Below are 24,236 nucleotides of genomic sequence, written 5' to 3'. Positions count from 1 at the left end.
GCTGCCCCGATGTGGAATGAATGGCCCGAAATGACTCTTGAGTCGAACCCAAGACCTGCTGTCAGGGAGCGGATGAGGGACGTGAATTGGTTTAAGAGAGGGGCTTGTTCTTGGAGGGCAGGAGAGGACTGTCAGTAGGTGCTGTTTGCAACAGGGACATTGATTTATTGAGGATCTGCACTGGGCGCCATTTATTCTGGGTGCGAAATATTTAACTTCCGTGGGCGGCCCCATCTGATTTGTCTTGGTCAATGGGATACGGAGTATGTAGTGGTTATTATGCCAAGACAGCTGTTCTACGCGGAGACAGCCGTGTCCCAGAGAGCTGCTAGTGAACTCCCCTAGCCGGGGGAAGCCATGGAAACATGGCCGCTTGAATTACCGCTGGAAAAAGGCCCAAAAGGGTTGCCATCCAGTGCAGAAGACAATTCCCTGAACAACTCGCTGGACACTGGCCGTCTGCGGGCGGAAGCCTGCTTTGTATTTTATTTATTTTTATATTTAATATATCTTTGGAAGAGCGACCTGGGTTACTACGTATGACGTGGTGTTAGAGGCCTGCTGGCTCAATCCTGATGGCATTGGACGAAAGCTTCTGTTGGGAGAAACAGAAAGCTATGAACGCCAATATGTAAAGTATTTCATCCCAACTGCCCTGAGTATAGAGAAGTCTAAACTATCGAACGCTTTCAACCCAGCTCTGTAATTCCTGGTCGTGTTTGGAGCTAACGACTGTCTTATGAGATGTTTCGCTGCTGAAACCGCCTTTACCCTTGTTGCGCGTTTCTTACCTTGTGGAGGCTTTGTCTGATTTGAAAACGATAGTGGCCGGAAGATACTTCTCGGAATCTGAGGGGAACATTAAGGAGACTGAATAACGTAGCCGTGGAAATCGGATGAGGACCACGAGACCCCTTGACCGTCCAGGAGCCCCCTAACTAAAGGCCGAGCCTGGATAGACTGAAGTGGGGTGTGGCAGCTTTAACATGACATATAGCGTGGTAACAGCAGCAGTTGGGCCTGACGGTCCAGTTGTCACCCAGACATTTAGCTTGTCCTGGGTGATCTAAGAGACAAGATTAATGGCATGGCATGCTATCGGCAGTAGCTGAACCTGGGCGGTCCCGGTGACAAACGTCATTTAACATGGCCTGGACGATCCAGGTGACAGAGAAAGACATAGCTGGTAACTGCAGCGGCTGAACCTGGGCGATGCAGGTGACATGCAACATTTTATCATGGCCTGGACGATCCAGGTAACATACAACATTGAACTCGGCCTGGACGATCCAGGTAACATACAACATTAAACTCGGCCTGGACGATCCAGGTGACATATGACATTTAACTCGGCCTGGACGATCCAGGTGACATACAAAGACATAGCTGGTAACGGCAGCGGCTGAACCTGGGCGATCCAGGTGACATGCAACATTTATCATGGCCTGGACGATCCAGGTAACATACAACATTGAACTCGGCCTGGACGATCCAGGAAACATACAACATTGAACTCGGCCTGGACGATCCAGGTGACATACAACATTGAACTCGGCCTGGACGATCCAGGTGACGTACAACATTGAACTCGGCCTGGACGATCCAGGTGACATACAAAGACATAGCTGGTAACGGCAGCGGCTGAACCTGGGCGATCCAGGTGACATGCAACATTTATCATGGCCTGGACGATCCAGGTAACATACAACATTGGACTCGGCCTGGACGATCCAGGTAACATACAACATTGAACTCGGCCTGGACGATCCAGGTAACATACAACATTGAACTCGGCCTGGACGATCCAGGTGACATATGACATTTAATCATGGCCTGGACGATCCAGGTAACATACAACATTGAACTCGGCCTGGACGATCCAGGTAACATACAACATTGAACTCGGCCTGGACGATCCAGGTGACATATGACATTTAACTCGGCCTGGACGATCCAGGTGACATACAAAGACATGGCTGGTAACGGCAGCGGCTGAACTTGGGCGATCCAGGTGACATGCAACATTTATCATGGCCTGGACGATCCAGGTAACATACAACATTGAACTCGGCCTGGACGATCCAGGTGACATACAACATTGAACTCGGCCCGGACGGTCCAGGCGAAAAACAAATGACATAGCTGGTAACTGCAGCGGCTGAACCTGGGCGATGCAGGTGACATGCAACATTTTATCATGGCCTGGACGATCCAGGTAACATACAACATTGAACTCGGCCTGGACGATCCAGGTAACATACAACATTAAACTCGGCCTGGACGATCCAGGTGACATATGACATTTAACTCGGCCTGGACGATCCAGGTGACATACAAAGACATAGCTGGTAACGGCAGCGGCTGAACCTGGGCGATCCAGGTGACATGCAACATTTATCATGGCCTGGACGATCCAGGTAACATACAACATTGAACTCGGCCTGGACGATCCAGGAAACATACAACATTGAACTCGGCCTGGACGATCCAGGTGACATACAACATTGAACTCGGCCTGGACGATCCAGGTGACGTACAACATTGAACTCGGCCTGGACGATGCAGGTGACATACAAAGACATAGCTGGTAACGGCAGCGGCTGAACCTGGGCGATCCAGGTGACATGCAACATTTATCATGGCCTGGACGATCCAGGTAACATACAACATTGGACTCGGCCTGGACGATCCAGGTAACATACAACATTGAACTCGGCCTGGGCGATCCAGGTAACATACAACATTGAACTCGGCCTGGACGATCCAGGTGACATATGACATTTAATCATGGCCTGGACGATCCAGGTAACATACAACATTGAACTCTGCCTGGACGATCCAGGTAACATACAACATTGAACTCGGCCTGGACGATCCAGGTGACATATGACATTTAATCATGGCCTGGACGATCCAGGTAACATACAACATTGAACTCGGCCTGGACGATCCAGGTAACATACAACATTAAACTCGGCCTGGACGATCCAGGTGACATATGACATTTAACTCGGCCTGGACGATCCAGGTGACATACAAAGACATGGCTGGTAACGGCAGCGGCTGAACTTGGGCGATCCAGGTGACATGCAACATTTATCATGGCCTGGACGATCCAGGTAACATACAACATTGAACTCGGCCTGGACGATCCAGGTGACATACAACATTGAACTCGGCCCGGACGGTCCAGGCGAAAAACAAATGACATAGCTGGTAACTGCAGCGGCTGAACCTGGGCGATGCAGGTGACATGCAACATTTTATCATGGCCTGGACGATCCAGGTAACATACAACATTGAACTCGGCCTGGACGATCCAGGTAACATACAACATTAAACTCGGCCTGGACGATCCAGGTGACATATGACATTTAACTCGGCCTGGACGATCCAGGTGACATACAAAGACATAGCTGGTAACGGCAGCGGCTGAACCTGGGCGATCCAGGTGACATGCAACATTTATCATGGCCTGGACGATCCAGGTAACATACAACATTGAACTTGGCCTGGACGATCCAGGTGACATACAACATTGAACTCGGCCTGGACGAACCAGGTGACGTACAACATTGAACTCGGCCTGGACGATCCAGGTGACATACAAAGACATAGCTGGTAACGGCAGCGGCTGAACCTGGGCGATCCAGGTGACATGCAACATTTATCATGGCCTGGACGATCCAGGTAACATACAACATTGGACTCGGCCTGGACGATCCAGGTAACATACAACATTGAACTCGGCCTGGACGATCCAGGTAACATACAACATTGAACTCGGCCTGGACGATCCAGGTGACATATGACATTTAATCATGGCCTGGACGATCCAGGTAACATACAACATTGAACTCGGCCTGGACGATCCAGGTAACATACAACATTAAACTCGGCCTGGACGATCCAGGTGACATATGACATTTAACTCGGCCTGGACGATCCAGGTGACATACAAAGACATGGCTGGTAACGGCAGCGGCTGAACTTGGGCGATCCAGGTGACATGCAACATTTATCATGGCCTGGACGATCCAGGTAACATACAACATTGAACTCGGCCTGGACGATCCAGGTGACATACAACATTGAACTCGGCCCGGACGGTCCAGGCGAAAAACAAATGACATAGCTGGTAACTGCAGCGGCTGAACCTGGGCGATGCAGGTGACATGCAACATTTTATCATGGCCTGGACGATCCAGGTAACATACAACATTGAACTCGGCCTGGACGATCCAGGTAACATACAACATTAAACTCGGCCTGGACGATCCAGGTGACATATGACATTTAACTCGGCCTGGACGATCCAGGTGACATACAAAGACATAGCTGGTAATGGCAGCGGCTGAACCTGGGCGATCCAGGTGACATGCAACATTTATCATGGCCTGGACGATCCAGGTAACATACAACATTGAACTCGGCCTGGACGATCCAGGAAACATACAACATTGAACTCGGCCTGGACGATCCAGGTGACATACAACATTGAACTCGGCCTGGACGATCCAGGTGACGTACAACATTGAACTCGGCCTGGACGATCCAGGTAACATACAACATTGAACTCGGCCTGGACGATCCAGGTGACATACAACATTGAACTCGGCCCGGACGGTCCAGGCGAAAAACAAATGACATAGCTGGTAACTGCAGCGGCTGAACCTGGGCGATGCAGGTGACATGCAACATTTTATCATGGCCTGGACGATCCAGGTAACATACAACATTGAACTCGGCCTGGACGATCCAGGTAACATACAACATTAAACTCGGCCTGGACGATCCAGGTGACATATGACATTTAACTCGGCCTGGACGATCCAGGTGACATACAAAGACATAGCTGGTAACGGCAGCGGCTGAACCTGGGCGATCCAGGTGACATGCAACATTTATCATGGCCTGGATGATCCAGGTAACATACAACATTGAACTCGGCCTGGACGATCCAGGAAACATACAACATTGAACTCGGCCTGGACGATCCAGGTGACGTACAACATTGAACTCGGCCTGGACGATCCAGGTGACATACAAAGACATAGCTGGTAACGGCAGCGGCTGAACCTGGGCGATCCAGGTGACATGCAACATTTATCATGGCCTGGACGATCCAGGTAACATACAACATTGGACTCGGCCTGGACGATCCAGGTAACATACAACATTGAACTCGGCCTGGACGATCCAGGTAACATACAACATTGAACTCGGCCTGGACGATCCAGGTGACATATGACATTTAATCATGGCCTGGACGATCCAGGTAACATACAACATTGAACTCGGCCTGGACGATCCAGGTGACATATGACATTTAATCATGGCCTGGACGATCCAGGTAACATACAACATTGAACTCGGCCTGGACGATCCAGGTAACATACAACATTGAACTCGGCCTGGACGATCCAGGTGACATATGACATTTAATCATGGCCTGGACGATCCAGGTAACATACAACATTGAACTCGGCCTGGACGATCCAGGTAACATACAACATTAAACTCGGCCTGGACGATCCAGGTGACATATGACATTTAACTCGGCCTGGACGATCCAGGTGACATACAAAGACATGGCTGGTAACGGCAGCGGCTGAACTTGGGCGATCCAGGTGACATGCAACATTTATCATGGCCTGGACGATCCAGGTAACATACAACATTGAACTCGGCCTGGACGATCCAGGTGACATACAACATTGAACTCGGCCCGGACGGTCCAGGCGAAAAACAAATGACAGAGCCGGTATTTGCAGCGGCTGAACTTCGGACGGACTGGATAACGTGCGGGCCTGTTTGAGACTGTTCACTCGTCACTGGCAAATCCTCCCGGCTAGGACATGTGTTGGAAGTGATGAGCCTATTACGTGCAATCGTGGACCCCTGGAACCTGCTGGCATTGTGAGGCCCCGCCTCCATATTATGAAGCAACCCATGCCCGCACGTTCCAAATGAACCTTAACCGACCCGTTGTGTTTGTCAAGTTAATAAGTATATATTTTGCAATATTGCCCCAGACACAGGCTGGGTGCCGGGCTGCCACTGCCCTACTTGCCGCCGGCACCCAATGTGCCCACTGCTTCTTACCTGTGCCGCCTCTGCTACATTGTGCATCTCTGTTTTTTTTTTTTTTTTGTTTGATTGACTCAATATTGTAACCGTGGAGGTAGGCAGAGGACCGCAAGATCTCCTGACGATCCAGGGGACTCCTAACTAGAGACTGAGCCTGAATAACCTGAAGGGACATGTGAAAGACTTAGCCTGGATAAACCTGATAACAAACCATGACATATAGCGTGGAATGAGCAGCAGCCGAACCTGGGCGACCCAGGTGACGCATAACCTTCAAATCGACTTGGACGATCCAGGTAACGAGACAAATGACATTTTTGCATGTTGACTGAAATGGCTGAACCTGGTCGATCCAGGTGACGTGCAACATTTAACTCGTCCTGGCGATCCAGGTAACATACAATGGCATATTGCGTGCAAACTACAGTGGCGGAACCTGGTCGATCCAGGTGACATGCAACATTTAACTCGTCCTGGGCGATCCAGGTAACACACAAACATGAAACTTGGCCTGGACGATCCAGGTGACACACAACATTCAATTCGGCCTGGGCGAGCCAGGTGACAAGACAGTGACATGGTGTAGCCACAAGAGCGAGCTGAACCTGGGCGATCCAGGTGACATACAATACTTAACTCGGCCTGGCAATCCAGGTGACAATACTACTGGCATGTGGCAATTTAACCGCCTTCACTCTTCCCTGTTGACTCATGTTAAGGCCGCGCGCAAGTGGAGCCCTGAACCTGTTGACACTGCGACCCCCCTAACAACCACCGAATCCAGCGTGGCACAGCCTCCATGTCACGGCGCAGCCCCAGCCCAAAAACAACCCGAATGAGCCCTAATTCTTGCCAACAACACAGGCTGAGCTCTGGGGGTACCCGGCGCACACCCTGCTTCCACCTGTGACGCCTTTGCTAACCTGCGCAAGAAAATGATAGGGGTGCGTGCTCCGGAGGGAACGGTGGACATGTGTGGGAGGGAAACGATCGGTGCTCTGCTGGAGTGCCTTAGGGAGGCGGGCGGAAGTGGGTGCGTTCCACCTTGGACCGCAGGACATTCGTGAGGGGAGCGCTGGTGCCGACCGTGAATATGCGGGAGCACCGTGCTCCAGGAACTTACCTGAGACGAAGACCTCTCTCAGGAACGAAGCGCTGTGCAGCGAAGCGCACTAAAGAAAAACAGACGCCTCCGGAGGCCCGGCGGTCACGTGTGCGTTCTACCGTGAACCGCACGCCATTTGCGAGAAGGGGGACCGACCCGTGGCCGTAAGTATGCCATGTGCAAGTACTTACCTGGTGACGGACCCGAAACACAAAGTATTGCACTATACCGTGTAGTGAATCGAACTTTGAAACGACCGTGGTGCTTGCATGTGACGGCAGGAAGATGTGGCTCCTCCCACGGAGGTAAGTGAGACACACCCCTGGTGGGTAGGAGTTACGGATATATATAGGGAACTTACGCCCTGCCCACAAATACAGGCTGATATCAGCCTTAATACTAAAAGACACAATAAAGGGATGGGGGATTATTAGGAAAATGTTTAATTTACCTATTCACTATGATCTTGATATGGACATAAGAATTCACCCCGCACTGTGTTGACTTTCTAACACAATGAAATAGGACTATATCCAGGGATTAGGTATAAAAAACGTAAAGGATCTGATGGATGAAGAGGGTAGACATTTATTGAGATACACCAACCTAATCTCATAAAGGAATCTTTTGTTTCTTGATTATCACTGTCTATTTTTGAGGGTTAAAAGTCTCCTTAGACACTTGGAAATGTTGATAATAGTGCATAACTTAACTTAATGAGTACAGCAAGGAACAAATGTTGAATATCATATCTATTTAAATACCTAAGACATGAGTTAGAAGAACAGGACCAGAAGGGGTTAATAGGGTCTAGATGGAAAAAATATTAGATAGATGTGAAGTGGCAGCGGAATCACAGACCAAAATTTATGGACAATTACTCCAAGATAAGGTAAACGACACATTCGGGAAAAATGGAGAGAATTATTTTGGAGAATAATGCATCAAGCCTTTATGCTTTTAATTTACCATTTGAGAAATGTGCGGAGGAAAAAGTTGATTTAGCACATAGTCTTTGGTCATGTCCCAGCCTAAAAAAGTTCTGGGGAAAATGTCAAATTCTTTAATAACTAAGTTGGCTGAAAGACAATATGGATTGGACCCATGGTTTTATTTATGACATATAGAATATGGACCATCCAAAGTAAAAATGAAAGATCACGATAGCCTCCCTGTTCATTTTATTTTAATTGTGGCAAGAAAAATAAAATATTGGATATCTACTTTGTCACTAGAGATTGGAATGTTTGCATGTCTTCTGTGATTTGTACCCACTCTTGCTTTTGGCTTCCAAATCATGAGCATATCCTGATGCTAACTAGGGACTCTGTGATACAGGCCTTACTGATGCTCCAAAGACAGATTCCCACAGTGGGCTTCACTGAATATGACTTTTTTAGTTTTTTTTTCAGTGACCACTTTGTGAATCTGATGGTGGAGCAAACAAACTTGTTCGCCCAACAGTTCATTGCTCAACACCCGGGCTCCTTTTTGGCTAGGTCCAGTGGCTGTACTCCGGTCAGTGCAGCCAAGATGAGGATGTTTTGGGGCCTCATGCTGCACATGGGCCTAGTAAAAAAAAAACAGTGTCAGGCAGTACTGGAGTGGGAACTTCCTCTACCAGACACCACTCTACTGTATGGCCATGACACGTTCCCGTTTTGAGGCCATTCGGAAATGCCTGCATTATGCAGATAATGCATCATGTCTTCCCCCGAGGTGACCCTGCCTATGACTCCTTGTACAAAATCAGGCCGGTCATCAATCACTTCAGGGTCAAATTTTTGGAGGCCTATGTACCTTGAAAGGAGGTCACTGTTGATAAGTCTCTCATTGCTTTCAAGGGGAGACTCATTTTCCGCCAGTATGTTCCCTCTAAGCGGGCGAGGAATGGCGTGAAGCTGTACAAACTTTGCTAGAGTACCTTAGGGTACACTTACAAGTTTCGTGTGTACGAGGGGCGTGATTCCCGTATTGAACCCCCAGAATGTCCCCCCACTTTGGGTGTTAGCGGGAAACTTGTGTGGGACCTTATGCACCCACTGCTGGATAAGGGTTACCACTTATACGTAGATAACTTTTATATTAGTATCCCCTTGTTCCAGTCCCTCACTGCCAGATCCACGTCCGCTTGTGGGACCGTGCAGAAAAATCAACACGGTCTCCCTACCCACCCCCTCCAGGTACCTATCCCCAGGGGTAAGACCCGTGCCCTTACCAGTGGAAACATGTTGCCGGTCAGATATAAGGACAAGAGGGATGTCCTTGTACTGTTCACAATTCACGGTAACTGCATCACCCCTGTCCCTGTGCAAGGTACTGCGGCAACGGTCCTCAAGCCCGATTGTATTGTGGACTACAATCGGTATATGGGAGGAGTTGATCTCTCTGATCAAGTCCTCAAGCCATATAACGCCATGCATAAAACCCGGGCATGGTACAAAAAAGTTGCGGTCTACTTGGTACAGGTTGCCTTGCACAACTCTTTTGTGCTGTCCCGGAGGGCTGGCAACACAGGGAAATTCCTGCAGTCCTCAAGGCCCTGATCTTTTACCTCGGGAACTGGAGGCGCCCGGATCGTCCCTGGCGAACACTTTCCAGGTGTGGTCCCCCATACTGGAAAGAAGGGACGGTCCCAAAAAAAGTGCAGAGTGTGTCACAGGAGGGGGATACGGAAGGACACCACCACACCAGTGTGACACGTGCCCCGATCATCCGGGCCTCTGCATTGATGGTTGCTTCAGGGAGTACCACACTTCCATGGAGTACAAAATTTATAATCCCCTTCCCCAATTTTAATTCTATTTGGCCACAGACAATCGCCCATAAAAAATAAAATAAAAAATTCTTATCATTTTGTAAAACTAAAATAAATAAAAAAAGTATATATATTAGGTATCGCCGCATCCATAAAAACCTGAAGTATAAAAATACCCCATGACCTAACCCCTCAGATGAGCACAGTCAAAAAAATATATAAAAACGGTGTAAAAAAAGCCTTACATCACAAAATATGTGACAAAAAAACAATCTCAGAATGGCCTGGATAAGTAAAAGCGTTTTAAAGTTATTCACACATAAACTGACACTGGTCAGATTTGCAAAAAATGGTCTGGTCCTTAAAGTGAAAATGAGCCCGGTCCTTAAGGGGTTAAAGCTCTAATCTTGGATGCTTTTGCCAAAAGGGAGGCAGTGACTTACACAGTCTACAACAACAGGTGTCACAGTCTACAAAAACAGATGTCCCGAACTATTCGCCGGCGAACATCGCTTGTTCGCGTTCGCCGCGGCGGGCGAACATATGCGATGTTCGGTCCGCCCCTATACGTCATCATTGAGCAAACTTTGACCCTGTACCTCACAGTCAGCAGACACATTCCAGCCAATCAGCATACCCTCCCTCCCAGACCCTCCCACCTCCTCTAAAAAAGCAAGGATGGCAGCCCTCTTAGATTCATTCTGAAGCTGCAGTGTTAGAGCAGGGAGAGTGCTGCTGCTGCTGAATTAATAGGGAAATCGTTAGCTAGGCCAGTGTTCTGTGTCCACTCCAGTCCTTAAAGACTCATCTGCTGTAAGGACAGCGTCCTGACAGCACCCCAAAAAGCCCTTTTTAGGGCTGGTACATCAATCTGCTTTTATGTATTATTTCTATATATACACTGCTCAAAAAAATAAACACTTAAACAACACAATGTAACTCCAAGTCAATCACACTTCTGTGAAATCAAACTGTCCACTTAGGAAGCAACACTGAGTGACAATCAATTTCACATGCTGTTGTGCAAATGGGATAGAAAACAGGTGGAAATTATAGGCAATTAGCAAGACACCCCCAATAAAGGAGTGGTTCTGTAGGTGGTGACCACAGACCACTTCTCAGTTACTATGCTTCCTGGCTGATGTTTTGGTCACTTTTGAATGCTGGCGGTGCTTTCACTCTAGTGGTAGCATGAGACGGAGTCTACAACCCACACAAGTGGCTCAGGTAGTGCAGCTTATTCAGGATGGCACATCAATGCGAGCTGTGGCAAGAAGGTTTGCTGTGTAGGTCAGCGTAGTGTCCAGAGCATGGAGGCGCTACCAGGAGACAGGCCAGTACATCAAGAGACGTGGAGGAGGCCGTAAGAGGGCAACAACCCAGCAGCAGGACCGCTACCTCCGCCTGTGCAAGGAGGAACAGGAGGAGCACTGCCAGAGCCCTGCAAAATGACCTCCAGCAGGCCACAAATGTGCATGTGTCTGCTCAAACGGTCAGAAACAGACTCCATGAGGGTGATATGAGGGCCCGACGTCCACAGGTGGGGGTTGTGCTTACAGCCCAACACCGTGCAGGACGTTTGGCATTTGCCAGAGAACACCAAGATTGGCAAATTCGCCACTGGCGCCCTGGGCTCTTCACAGATAAAAACAGGTTCACACTGAGCACATGTGACAGACGTGACAGAGTCTTGAGACGCCGTGGAGAACGTTCTGCTGCCTGCAACATCCTCCAGCATGACCGGTTTGGCATTGGGTCAGTAATGGCGTGGGGTGGCATTTCTTTGGAGGGCCGCACAGCCCTCCATGTGCTCGCCAGAGGTAGCCTGACTGCCATTAGGTACCGAGATGAGATCCTCAGACCCCTTGTGAGACCATATGCTGGTGCGGTTGGCCCAGGGTTCCTCCTAATGCAAGACAATGCTAGACCTCATGTGGCTGGAGTGTGTCAGCAGTTCCTGCAAGACGAAGGCATTGATGCTAGGGACTGGCCCGCCCGTTCCCCAGACCTGAATCCAATTGAGCACATCTGGGACATCATGTCTCGCTCTATCCACCAACGTCACGTTGCACCACAGACTGTCCAGGAGTTGGCAGATGCTTTAGTCCAGGTCTGGGAGGAGATCCCTCAGGAGACCGTCCACCACCTCATCAGGAGCATGCACAGGCGTTGTAGGGAGGTCATACAGGCACGTGGAGGCCACACACACTACTGAGCCTCATTTTGACTTGTTTTAAGGACATTACATCAAAGTTGGATCAGCCTGTAGTGTGTTTTTCCACTTTAATTTTGAGTGTGACTCCAAATCCAGACCTCCATGGGTTGAAAAATTTGATTTCCATTTTTTTATTTTTGTGTGATTTTGTTGTCAGCACATTCAACTATGTAAAGAACAAAGTATTTCAGAAGAATATTTAATTAATTCTGATCTAGGATGGGACATCATGTCTCGCTCTATCCACCAACAGACTGTCCAGGAGTTGGCAGATGCTTTAGTCCAGGTCTGGGAGGAGATCCCTCAGGAGACTGTCCGCCACCTCATCAGGAGCATGCACAGGCATTGTAGGGAGGTCATACAGGCACGTGGAGGCCACACACACTACTGAGCCTCATTTTGACTTGTTTTAAGGACATTACATCAAAGTTGGATCAGCCTGTAGTGTGTTTTTCCACTTTAATTTTGAGTGTGACTCCAAATCCAGACCTCCATGGGTTGAAAAATTTGATTTCCATTTTTTTATTTTTGTGTGATTTTGTTGTCAGCACATTCAACTATGTAAAGAACAAAGTATTTCAGAAGAATATTTAATTAATTCAGATCTAGGATGTGTTATTTTTGTGTTCCCTTTATTTTTTTGAGCAGTGTATATTGCAGTTGCCTGCCCGTGTGTGAGAGGCCACAGACTGTACTGTGCCCACTGCCCACCACTCATATAGGGTGGCACAGCACCTTGCTGTTAAAAAATTCATTTAATTTTTCCTCTGTAATATAATTGCAGTTGCCTGCCAGTGAGTGTCAGGCCCACTGACAGTACTGTGCCCACTGCCCACCACTCATATAGGGTGGCACAGTACCTTGCAGATAAAAAAGTAATTTAATGACCTTCAATGAGATCAGTGAGGACGAGGAACGGGACATGAGTAGCTCGGCATCCAACCTTGTGCAAATGGGGTCTTTCATGCTGTTATGCCTGTTGAGGGACCCTCGTATAAAAAGGCTGAAGGAGAACGACCTGTACTGGGTGGCCACGCTACTAGACCCCCGGTATAAGCAGAAAGTGGCTGAAATGTTACCGAATTACTGGAAGTCGGAAAGGATGCAGCAGTTTCAAAACAAGTTAAAAAGTATGCTTTACACAGCGTATAAGGGTGATGTCACAGCACAATGGGAATCTAACAGAGGAAGAGGTGAAAGTAATACACTACACCAAGATTGACGCATAGAGGAATACATTTTATGTCATGAGTGTGTCAACTATTGACAACTCTTTGTGGTAGTTTGCGGTCCGTTAAACGGGGAGTTTGGTCTGTCACTGTGAAGCGGGTGTAACCCTTACACTACCTGATCGATACAACATCATACCTGATCGTATACACACACTGGATGTTTTAAAGCACGTTATTCCAAACAATTTAGGAATGTTAGGTGATTTATGCCCTTTATGGATTAAAACCCGACTCTGCATCAACTACGTAATTTTCCATGGGAGTTTTGCCATGGATCCCCCTCCGGCATGCCACAGTCCAGGTGTTAGTCCCCTTGAAACAACTTTTCCATCACTATTGTGGCCAGAAAGAGTCCCTGTGGGTTTTGAAATTCGCCTGCCTATTAAAGTCTATGGCAGTTTTATGTTCGCGACATCTCAAATTATAGACTCCAGACTTAAGTTGCTGCTGATGGAGCTGGTGCTTCTAATGCCCCCCCTCCAGTAGTCATGGCAGTGGAGCATGAGCACAACGTGCTTCCCCGCTCAGACCTTCATGAGGATGGACGATGGCGCGCATAGACAGCGTCAGACAGACTATATAGGATGTCTCGATAGTAGTTGAGTTTATCCACCCTCCCAGCAGGTGGAGAGCCAGTGGTGATCCCTCTGCTGAATGGTGATAATACGGCTGTCACTACGGAAGCAACTCAGCATGCATCTGGCCATTTGCACAAGGGACTCAGAGTGACTCCCTGCCTCTATCTCCACTGCATACTGCCACTGTGTGTCAGAGTCATCTGCCTGGTATTCCTCATCGCCCTCCAGCTCCTCTCCTGTCACTTGTGCAGAATAACCACCAATTTCTGTATACATTGCTTGTGCGTGAATGTCCTCCTCCAGTTCAGCCCCTACATCTCCTGCCCCCTGCCTAGCCAGATTTATCAGCATCTGCTACAGGACATGAAGGAGTGGAATGACATTGTTCATCCCATAGCCCTGGCGACTGACAAATAAAGTGGCCTCCTCAAAGGGCCTGAGCAAATGGCAGGTGTAACGCACAAACTGCCACTGGCTAACATCGAAGTTACATATGGGAGTGCTCCTGTCCTCATGCATCATCAAGAAATTGTTTACAGCCTTCCTTTGCTCATATAGTCAGTCCAAAATATGGAGGGTGGTGCTCCAACTGGTGAATCACATATTCAAGCGATGTTGGGGGAATACTATTCTGCCTTTGCAGTTCAAGGAGGGCGTGTTTTGCAGTGTGGAATGGCTAATGTGCATTAACAGTTTCCTGGCCATTTTCAGGATGTCTTGCAGTTGGGTAGAAGACTTCAGTAACTGCTTTACAACCAGATTAAAGACGTGTGCCATGCAGGGCGCATGGGTCAGCCCTTCTTGATGCAGCGTCAACACAATGTTCTGCCGTTGTTGTTGACTATGGTTTTCGATTTTCAGTTTGGGAGGAGAGACACAGAATTAGATTTCCTCTTGAAGGACGTGGAGCAGTTCCTCCCTGGTGTGACTCGTGCAGAACAGCGTGACACCGTTGTGCTCTGTATAGGTGGTATGCTGGAGGAGCACTCAGAATTGTGCCTGCAGTGGAGGCTGAGGACAAGGTGGAGGATGAGGAGGATATGGACTCACAACTTGAGAACACGAAGGCGGCCGTCACCTGGCCAAGTTGCTGGTGTGCCTGAGCCAGAACCACATTTACCCAGTGGGCCATAGAGGACGTATATTGTCCTTGACTGTAGTTACAGCTCCACACGTCGGAGCTGCCTTGAACTTTACCAGACACCAACAGGCTCAAGAACTGGCCCACTTTCTGTTCAACATTGTGTGCAGGGCTGAAAAGTAATGAATGCTTGGGAATCTCCATTTTGGCTCTGCACAAGCCATCAGTTCTCTGAAAGATGCAGAGTCCTGCCACATGGAAGGGGAGGGACTGTAGTTCCAGCAATTTGGCCAGGAGCACATTCACCTTCTGCGCTGTTAGATGAGTGCACGCATACTGTTGTCTTTTGCAATCGCCTCGGTGATCAATTGCTGATGAAACGAGTGACGAGGAGGAAGAGCAGGAGCATCAGACCAGGAGATTATGGGAAGGAAACACAGCCCCCTTCTGCTGAGGTGGGGGAGCCTTGACTGCTGGAGAAGGCGTGCGGGCCACTGGGTGATGCAATGGTTGATGCCTCAGGGTGTACCACTATATTAGCTCCAAGGTTTTCCCAGGCCTTTTTATGGTGATGCTGCATGTGTTGACAGAGGGCCATGGTGACAACATTGGCACCCTGGCCACGCTTCACCTTCTGCCCACAGATTCTACAAATCCCCACGGTGATGTCCCTCGACGGCTTGATTAAAAATTCCCACACCGCCGAGTATGGCATTTTACCCCCACCACTCTATGCTGACTTCCTGCTGCCTCCGTGAACCCGTGCACCGCTAGTTCTTTCCGGACAGGTATACTCCTGCATAGCAGAGAGTCTACCTGTCACGGCCTATGGTGTACGCTGTGATACTGTTGCCACACTTGCGGTTGCCCGCGGCAACGGGTTGCTGTGAGAGCATGCGCTGGCAGTGTCTCGGCCTTCTGGGTGATTGCCGTGACATGGTTGCCATGCATGCTGTTGCCGGTGGTAACGTGGTTTAGTATGCTTGTGTGTGCACTTCCCCTTTAAGTTGTAGCCTCCCTCTGTCTGGTGCTGTAAGGGTTACTCCTTGACTGGGTGTGGTCACTTGGCTTATTTCTTCTGTGGTTTCCTGGCTGGAGTCAGTTGTACTTCAGCTGTGGTTGGTGCTGGAGCTCTGCTCCAGTCCAGGGTGATCCATCTGTCCAGTGAGGGCCACCCTTGTGGTCATCAATGTTATCCCGGTGTCTCCTTCCCTTCCTGTCCCTATTTGTATGGAGTGGGTTATGTTCAGGGTGTTTGTATGTCTAGTTTGGTGTTACATGTCTGGTGGTGTTTGGTGTCATGTTTTCTAGACAATCCCCTGTCTAATGTTTATTGCAGCTATGGGTGTCCTGGGTCCCTGTGTGGTTTGTGGTGTGCGCTGTGTCCTTTAATGTTGGTGTGGACAGCAGCACTAGTGCACGGGTTCCAGTCAGTGTGTCTGTGGCAGGTAAGTGTGTTATTGGTTTCGCTTACCTGCCATCTCCTTATGCTGTATGTGTTCCCCTCTCCTTGCAGCCTGGCCTCAGATAGAGACTCCTGTTCCTCCATTACTGGGATGAACAGGTCATCTCTTCCCTGCTCCTTGGTTAGGGATTACCAGGGCGACTTAGGGTCTCTAGGTATCCTGAGTATGAGTCCTTCTACCATCGGGGTCCGCTCATACGGTGAGGAGTCAGGGAGAGGATTAGGGATGTTGTAGGAGGTGACCTGCTCACTTATTACTCCTTTTGGCCAGGCTGATCCCCTTTTACCCTTTGACACCGCACAGTGGGGGTTTCCCCCACTCCCCACCGTGACACTACCCCAGGCACGTTTGGCTCCAGACCTCATACTGATGCCACCCTGCTGACTTATGTCCACGCTACCACCCTGCTGGCTCAGCCGCTAAATCACACACAAGCTGCTACCCTCCTCTCCTCATGATGCTGAAGCCCCCGGCTCCCATGTGTGATCGGCAGCAGCATCATCATCCACTACTGTCTACACGTCACTGATTTCACCCTCAGCAGTATCAGGGTCACGTACCTGACTGCTCACAACACCAGCTCCCACTCGACTCTCATCGCTACTTGCCTGCCTGCCGGAGAAAGCAGCGAATCTCTCCTCCACTGCTGACTGTCCTCAAGCAACTTGTCCTCGCTGAAAAGCAGAGCTGAGCTGACGACATACAATACTGTCACTGCGTTGTGTGGGAGGATAACTCCACACCGACCACAAGAGGGAAGGGAAGAGGTACTAGGCCTGGAAACTAGGGAAAGGGGAAAAGGTCACCACCTTGTGAATCTCTAACCCGAGCCATGACAGAAATATGAACAGACCTAGATGGTAGGAATGTTTATACGCTGGAACCTAGGGCCCTATCTGACCCTAAAGGGCCCTGGAAATAGTGTCAGGACAAGAGATGACCTGTTCCTTCCCAGCTGAAGGAACAGGAGACTCCCTCAGGCCTAATACCAAAAAGGTAGGGTAAAACCACAAACCAGAAATAGGGAAAAGACATTTAACTCCAAAATATGCAGACGAGCAGGAACTCAGAGGAGAACCAGACACCAGTTCTTCACAACCAAAAGGAGCTATCAACCGCATATCATGATGGGTGAGGCCAGACTAAATAGAGGAGTAGGAATTACCACTTAAGCTACACCTGAGACCAGAGGTGTGGTAATACCCAGCAACAACACAGAAGAGTGAAACCAGAGAGGCTGTTAGATTACATCACATATAGCCAGTCTCCTAGTCCGTGGCAAATACTTCCTGAGCAGAAGGAACAGAAAATGAAAGAGGCAGGTTCAGCACTGTTGGGGGCACAGAGCTTGTTCCTGGGACATGCCAACTAAATGAGGTGTCAGAGGAACTCCTGTCTGATATCACTTGAGATGATGTTAAAGACCGAGTCAACCATTCAAGGACAGCTGGGTTGCTGGTCAAAACACGACCGCTGGATGAAACTGGCAGCTCTGGCCTGTTACTGCGACTGCTGCTATCACCACTTCTTCTTCTGCCAGCTCCAGAAACATTTTGACCACTGCCTGTTCCCTTAGAAGGGCCTGTCACCTGTCTGTCAGATATACTGTACCGTAATAGTAACTGTAAGCGTTTAATACCACGCCATTCTTTTCAGTTTGTATATTTATAGAGATGCCTGGAGGTGTATAAACTCCAATTTAAATGTCCCTGCTTTCCATCTACAGGTTACATTTAGGTGCACCTGTCAGGCCTGGCCATATCAGCCAGTCTTGAGTGGGACTCGCAGACTCCTCCCTCCTCCCATTGCTAGCATGGTTACATGCTGGAGGTAACTGGTGAGTTGTTTGTGAGTCGGCCTCGTGCTCCTGTAATTTGCCCACTGGCTCCTGGTATTGCCCATATGGCACCGGTAGGTGAGTGTTAGGTCCCCGAGCTACTTGAGAAACCTTGGCGCGGTGCTCGTGCTCAGACATGTCCTACACCGTAGGACATGTTGGCTAATCTCTCAATTTTAAAATCTGTTTGAGGGTTTAGTAAGACCGCAGAGTGCACCTGTCCTTGTTATTATTTTGTTATAAGCGTAAAATACCAGTGGTATCAGGCTGTAATTTCACCCTCGAAACAAAGATGAATGAATGTACTTATATATGAGAATGTGAGCACCCTAAAATATGTAGTATCAGGCCTCAATTTCACCCCAATTACATAATTACTTTTAACCCCAATTACTGCAGCAAGGTGTAATAGAATATCTCCTTTTACCTAGGCTTTACACAGTTCAATTGGTTCCTGCTCTCTCCCTATAGTGTGAGTAATGCCTCCCTATTATATCCCTACACTATGAATAATCTGTCCCTGAACTATTCAATTGTAAGTTTAGGTTAATAAAGTCTTTCCTGATCACTGTCCCTAGTGCCTGTAACGTCTCTGTCGGGACTAAGTTCACTGGAAAATGGCGGAGACCAAGCAGGAGGAGACTTTTTATAGGGCTGTGACATCACAGGGGCTGGCTATCTGCTGATGGGCTATCTGCACGGCATTATGGGTAATCCCTCGTTCCTGGGCTTCTTACTTCCTCATTCTAACATGTGCAGCAGTCATTTTAGAAAAAATACAATTCATTACTACGAAGTGCGAGGAAATTGGCCTTCAGGACTAATCAAATTTTTCCTGAAATTTGGATTGAATTTCACTTCGTCAAATTCGATTCGCTCAACACTACTCACAATCACTGATGGAAATCACTGACCGAACACTGACGTGTGAATGAGGCATAAAACAGATATTACTGCTTGTGCAGGCATAACAGCAGTGATATTATAGGAGGGGTTGTCCCATGAAGAGAACTTATCTCCTGTCCACTGATTGTGGGGGTCCATCCACTGGGGGCCCCTGCCAGTCATGAGAACGGGGCCCATTGGAATGGAGCAGCAGACAAGCTCAAATCAACTACAAAGAAAATCCCCAGCGATGAGACACAGCGCGGCCATTTATGTGCTAACACTAGAAATAACAGAAGAGAATACATTCTCCCCCCACAGTGGAAATCCTACATCTGCCCCGACATAAGATATCACATCATTTCTAATAACTGATATGGATAAAGGGGACAGAGTTACCCCTAAACATCTCCTGAGCGCACACAGAGCCCCGACACCAGCAGATTACATCGCCGGCTCTGCTACATGGACATGACAGAGACTCAGCTGTAGTAACTGAACATTACACATACACAGCTCTGCTGCACACACTGATACAAGTCTTCAGAGGCATATTACACATAAACAGCTTGGTTGTATACACATACAGCTCAACTATACAAACATTACAGCTCTACAGCTCTGCTACATACAGACTGGAATTAAAAACTGCACAGCAAAGACCCCCATACACCAGATAAACAACATGGTCATGTGATTTCTGTGACTCCTCCCACATATGATCACCTGGTCATGACATCATCACAGGTCCTTTACTTCCTCCAGCAGCACAGCCAGGAGCCTGACTCCTCCCACACATGATCACATGGTTATGACATCATCACAGGTCCTGTACCTTCTCTTGCAGCACAGCCTGGAGCCTGACTCCTCCCACACATAGTCACATGGTCATGACATCATCACAGGTCCTTTGCTTCCTTTTGCAGAACAGCTACTTGCAAAAGTAGGAAGGTAAGTGACCAATCTGTGTGATGTATGTGTCTATATATATATCTCTATCTATGTATGCGTGTGTATATATGTGTCTATATATATCAGTGTGTATTTGTCTTTATATACAGTATCTATGTATGCACGTGTATTTATATAAATGTGTGTATATACATTAGGGTGGCCACATGCAGAACCCCAAAAGGGAGGACACCACACGCCGAAAAGGAGGACATCGTACCAGGGACAGTGGCGCACAGTAGTTCCATACTACACCATGCAAGATCCTACTACATTATACAGATACTATTATGAAGAAAACATTCATCTATATTACAGAATCAGCTGAATAAAACAAGAAATCGGTAAGAAATGTTCTCGCTAGTGTTGAGCGAACTTGTGTTTTAAGTTCGGCGTCTAAAGTTTGGGTTCAGGTTATCGAAGAATCGCGTTATGGATTCTAAATTCCGTTATGGTCCGTGGTAGCGGAATCCATAACGCGATTCTTCGATAACCCGAACCTAGGGTGGCCACTTGCAGAACCCCAAAAAGGAGGACATCAAACCCTGAAAAGGAGGACATCGTACCGGGGACAGTGGCACACAATAGTTCAATATTACACCATGCAAGATACTACATTATTATATATGTACAGCTGGTATAAGTTATACATCTTCTTGTATAAAGTGATATGGACCATGCTGGTATAACCTGGGTATCTCCTGTATATAATTATATATGTACAGCTGGTATACGTTATACATCTTCTTTAATAATGCCCCCAATGTAGGTCCCCATCTTAAATTATGTCCCTCATAGTGTAGTAATTATTTTTTAATGCCCCATCTTAAATAATGCCCCCATAATGGCCCACCGCTGTTTTCGTTTTGTTGATTTTACAAAAAAAATAAAAAATCACATCATCCACTTGCTCGTGCTGCAGCAGTCTCTTCTATCTTCACTGAACAGGATCTGCAAATGTGCGCAATGATGTCACTGCGCGCTCCCATGTGGTTACGTCACCATGCACATCGCAGGTCCTGCTCAATGAAGAAAGAGACTGCTGCACCGCAAGCAAGTGGATGAGGTGAGTTTTATATATTTTTTTGCTGCGGGACACTATGGGGGCATTACTTAAACAATGGGGGACAATTTTTTTAACCCCTAATTAAAGTGTACCCGTTTTTAACGGCTGTTAGACGGGTGCACTCCTGTCTATCGTAAAAAAACGGTCCCATTGATTTCAATGGGGTTCGCATGGCCGTGGAAACAGACAAAAATAGGACATGTCCTATTTTTGGACGGACGCTATTCACTGGCTGTTAAAAAGAGTGGCCATGTGAATAGCCCCATACACTTTCATTGGTGCTAAAAATGGCTGTATGACGGGCGTTACACACGGCCATTAGTCACTGCCACGTGCATGCAGCCTTAGATAGACTCTCGATCAGCACCTGGTTGCTATGCAATAATGCATCGTTTGATTCGTTTAGACCCTCAGCATCTTCCTCAGACAATTACCTGTGTTAAACGCAGCTACTTGTCTGAGGAAGATGCTGAGGGTCTAAACGAATCAAACGATGCATTATTGCATAGCAACCAGGTGAGCAACCAACCAGGTGCTGATTGAGAATTTGAGAGTCACCACCAGCAGCTCCTCCTGCATTTATATGAATGACACAACCGCAGTACACAAGTGAAGAAGCTCCAACCTGAGGAGCTGTTTGACTGCAGGAGAAGGACAGGAAGGAGTTACTCTCACAGGACTATAATAAAATTCACCTCCGGGCGGCAGGCGGCTCAACACAAGACTAGTCTAGACAGCATGAGAGGAGGTGGACAGAGACTGGAGTTCCGACAAGCTGCTCTAACCTGTTGTGTGCTGCTGTGCTGCTGCGTGAGAGTGACTTAGTGGCGCGAAGCAGGCAGCGTGTGACGTCAGTGGGATGTGACAAATTGAAATGTGAGTGCAGGCCGATTTTTTTTTTAGGGTTACTTAAAGTGCCAGTACCTGCCGTCTGCCATTCTGCCAATAACCTCAGAAAAGGAGGACTTCTGGCCGTCCGTCCTGGCCTGCGGCCGGACAGAGGACCAGGAGTCTAAAAACCGGACGTCTGGCCACCCTAACCGAACCCGAACTTTAGACGCCGAACTTAAAACACAAGTTCGCTCAACACTAGTTCTCACCAAACCTAGCTTCTACTAGGTGGCTGGCTGAGTTGAGGCCCGGGGCGGAGGGCTGCTGCTGGGCCTGGCTGTCTCTGGGCACTTCACTTGCCTAAAGAAGGTAAGGCACCTGGATGTCAAGCAGGACTCAATGGCTGGCATGTATATTATAGGGGCAGGCCCATTCACAGTAGTTATAACTTATCCCCCCCTTTTAGCAGCCCCCCCCTTCACAGTAGTTATAACTTATCCCCCCCTTTTAGCAGCCCCCCCCCTTCACAGTAGTTATTAACCCCTTTCAGCAGTGCCCCATTCACAGTAGTTATTAACCCCTTTCAGCAGTCCCCCCCTTCACAGTAGTTATAACTTATCCCCCCTTTTAGCAGTCCCCCCCTTCACAGTAGTTATTAACCCCTTTCAGCAGTCCCCCATTCACAGTATTTATTAACCCCTTTCAGCAGTCCCTGCTTCACTGAAGGGGGGACTGCTGAGGGGTTAATGACTACTGTGTAGGGGGGGACTGCTGAAAGGGCTTAATGTGAAGGCCCTTCACAGTAGTTTTAACCACTTTCAGCAAAATCAGCAGTCCCCCATTCACAGTATTTATTAACCCCTTTTAGTCCCCTCTTCACAATATTTACTTATTCCCCCCTTAGCTGTTCCCACAGTAGTTATTATTAACCCCTTTCAAAATCAGCAGCGCCTTCCCTTCTTTCAGCAATCCCTGGCTAGCAGCCACAGCACAAGTCAGACCAGTGTATGAGTACCTCTCCTCAGATTCTGTTCCTTCCACTTCCTGCACAAAGCAGAATTGACCGGTGCGCTGCAGGAAGCGCTGACAAACGTGTGACGTCAGTGCGCTCTGCGTGATCCGGATCATTGTGAGTGAAACTTAAAGTGTCCCGTACTAGTCTCGGCGAGAGTCGCCAATAACCACAAAAAAGGAGGACTTCTGTCCGTCCGTCCTGGCCTTGTGCCTGACGGAGAACCAGGAGTCTAAAAACCGGACGTCTGGCTATATATATATATCATTTTTTTTGATAATTACCGTATTTCTCGCTCTTTAAGATGCAATAAAAGTGGTGGAAAAATTGTAGTGTCTTATACAGCGAATGCTAATGGAGGTGCGGGAAGAGCAGCAGAGGTTTGTTTTTTGGGGTTTTTCAATCTCTGATGTGTGGCCGATGGAGGTTGGGGGTCTGATAAGGATTGGAGGTCTACTCCGAGGTCTGATGGAAAATATATATTTTTTAAAATTTTCTTCCTCTAAATCCTAGGTGCATCTTAAATTCAAAACAATACGGTAACTCTGATCTTGAGAGGAGGGGTCTGTTTCCCCATTCTGGTGGAGAAGCTCGCTCTGCTGCTGTACTTGTTCTCTGTGGAAACGCCAGAATTAGCTGAGAGCGCTGTGCGCGGCTGTGTCCGGCAGTCCCGTAGAGAAAGGATGGAATCGCAGGTGCCGCTCCATCAGCCCGGGGGGAACACAGGACGTTGTTCTCAGGATCACATGGGTCCCAGCCGTCAGACCCCCACAGATCAGATAGTTATCCCCTATCCCACATATGTAGGTTTTCCTCATTGTTTACCTGGTCGACATCGCAGCACCGCGCTGTGTAATTACACCTAAGACGTCCCATTCACTTCTATGGACGTCTCTGTCATATTCAAGTGTATAGGAAGGAGCTAAGGCAATTCCACTGCGTGGCGCTGCAAATTCGACGGCGAGCAGGTGAATAATGAGGAGAAGTCAGCCTTCTCTTCAACCAGCTGATCAGCAGGGGTGCCGAGTGTCGGTGACATCATTACAGGTCCTTTACTTCCTCTTCCAGCACGGCTACAGTTGCAACCTTCTGGTATTTTACATTGTCTCATCTTCTTCCCATTCAGGTT

Source organism: Bufo bufo, chromosome 6 (genome assembly GCF_905171765.1).
Source record: "Bufo bufo chromosome 6, aBufBuf1.1, whole genome shotgun sequence".
NCBI classification, from domain to species: domain Eukaryota; kingdom Metazoa; phylum Chordata; class Amphibia; order Anura; family Bufonidae; genus Bufo; species Bufo bufo.
This window is presented reverse-complemented; position numbering follows the sequence as displayed.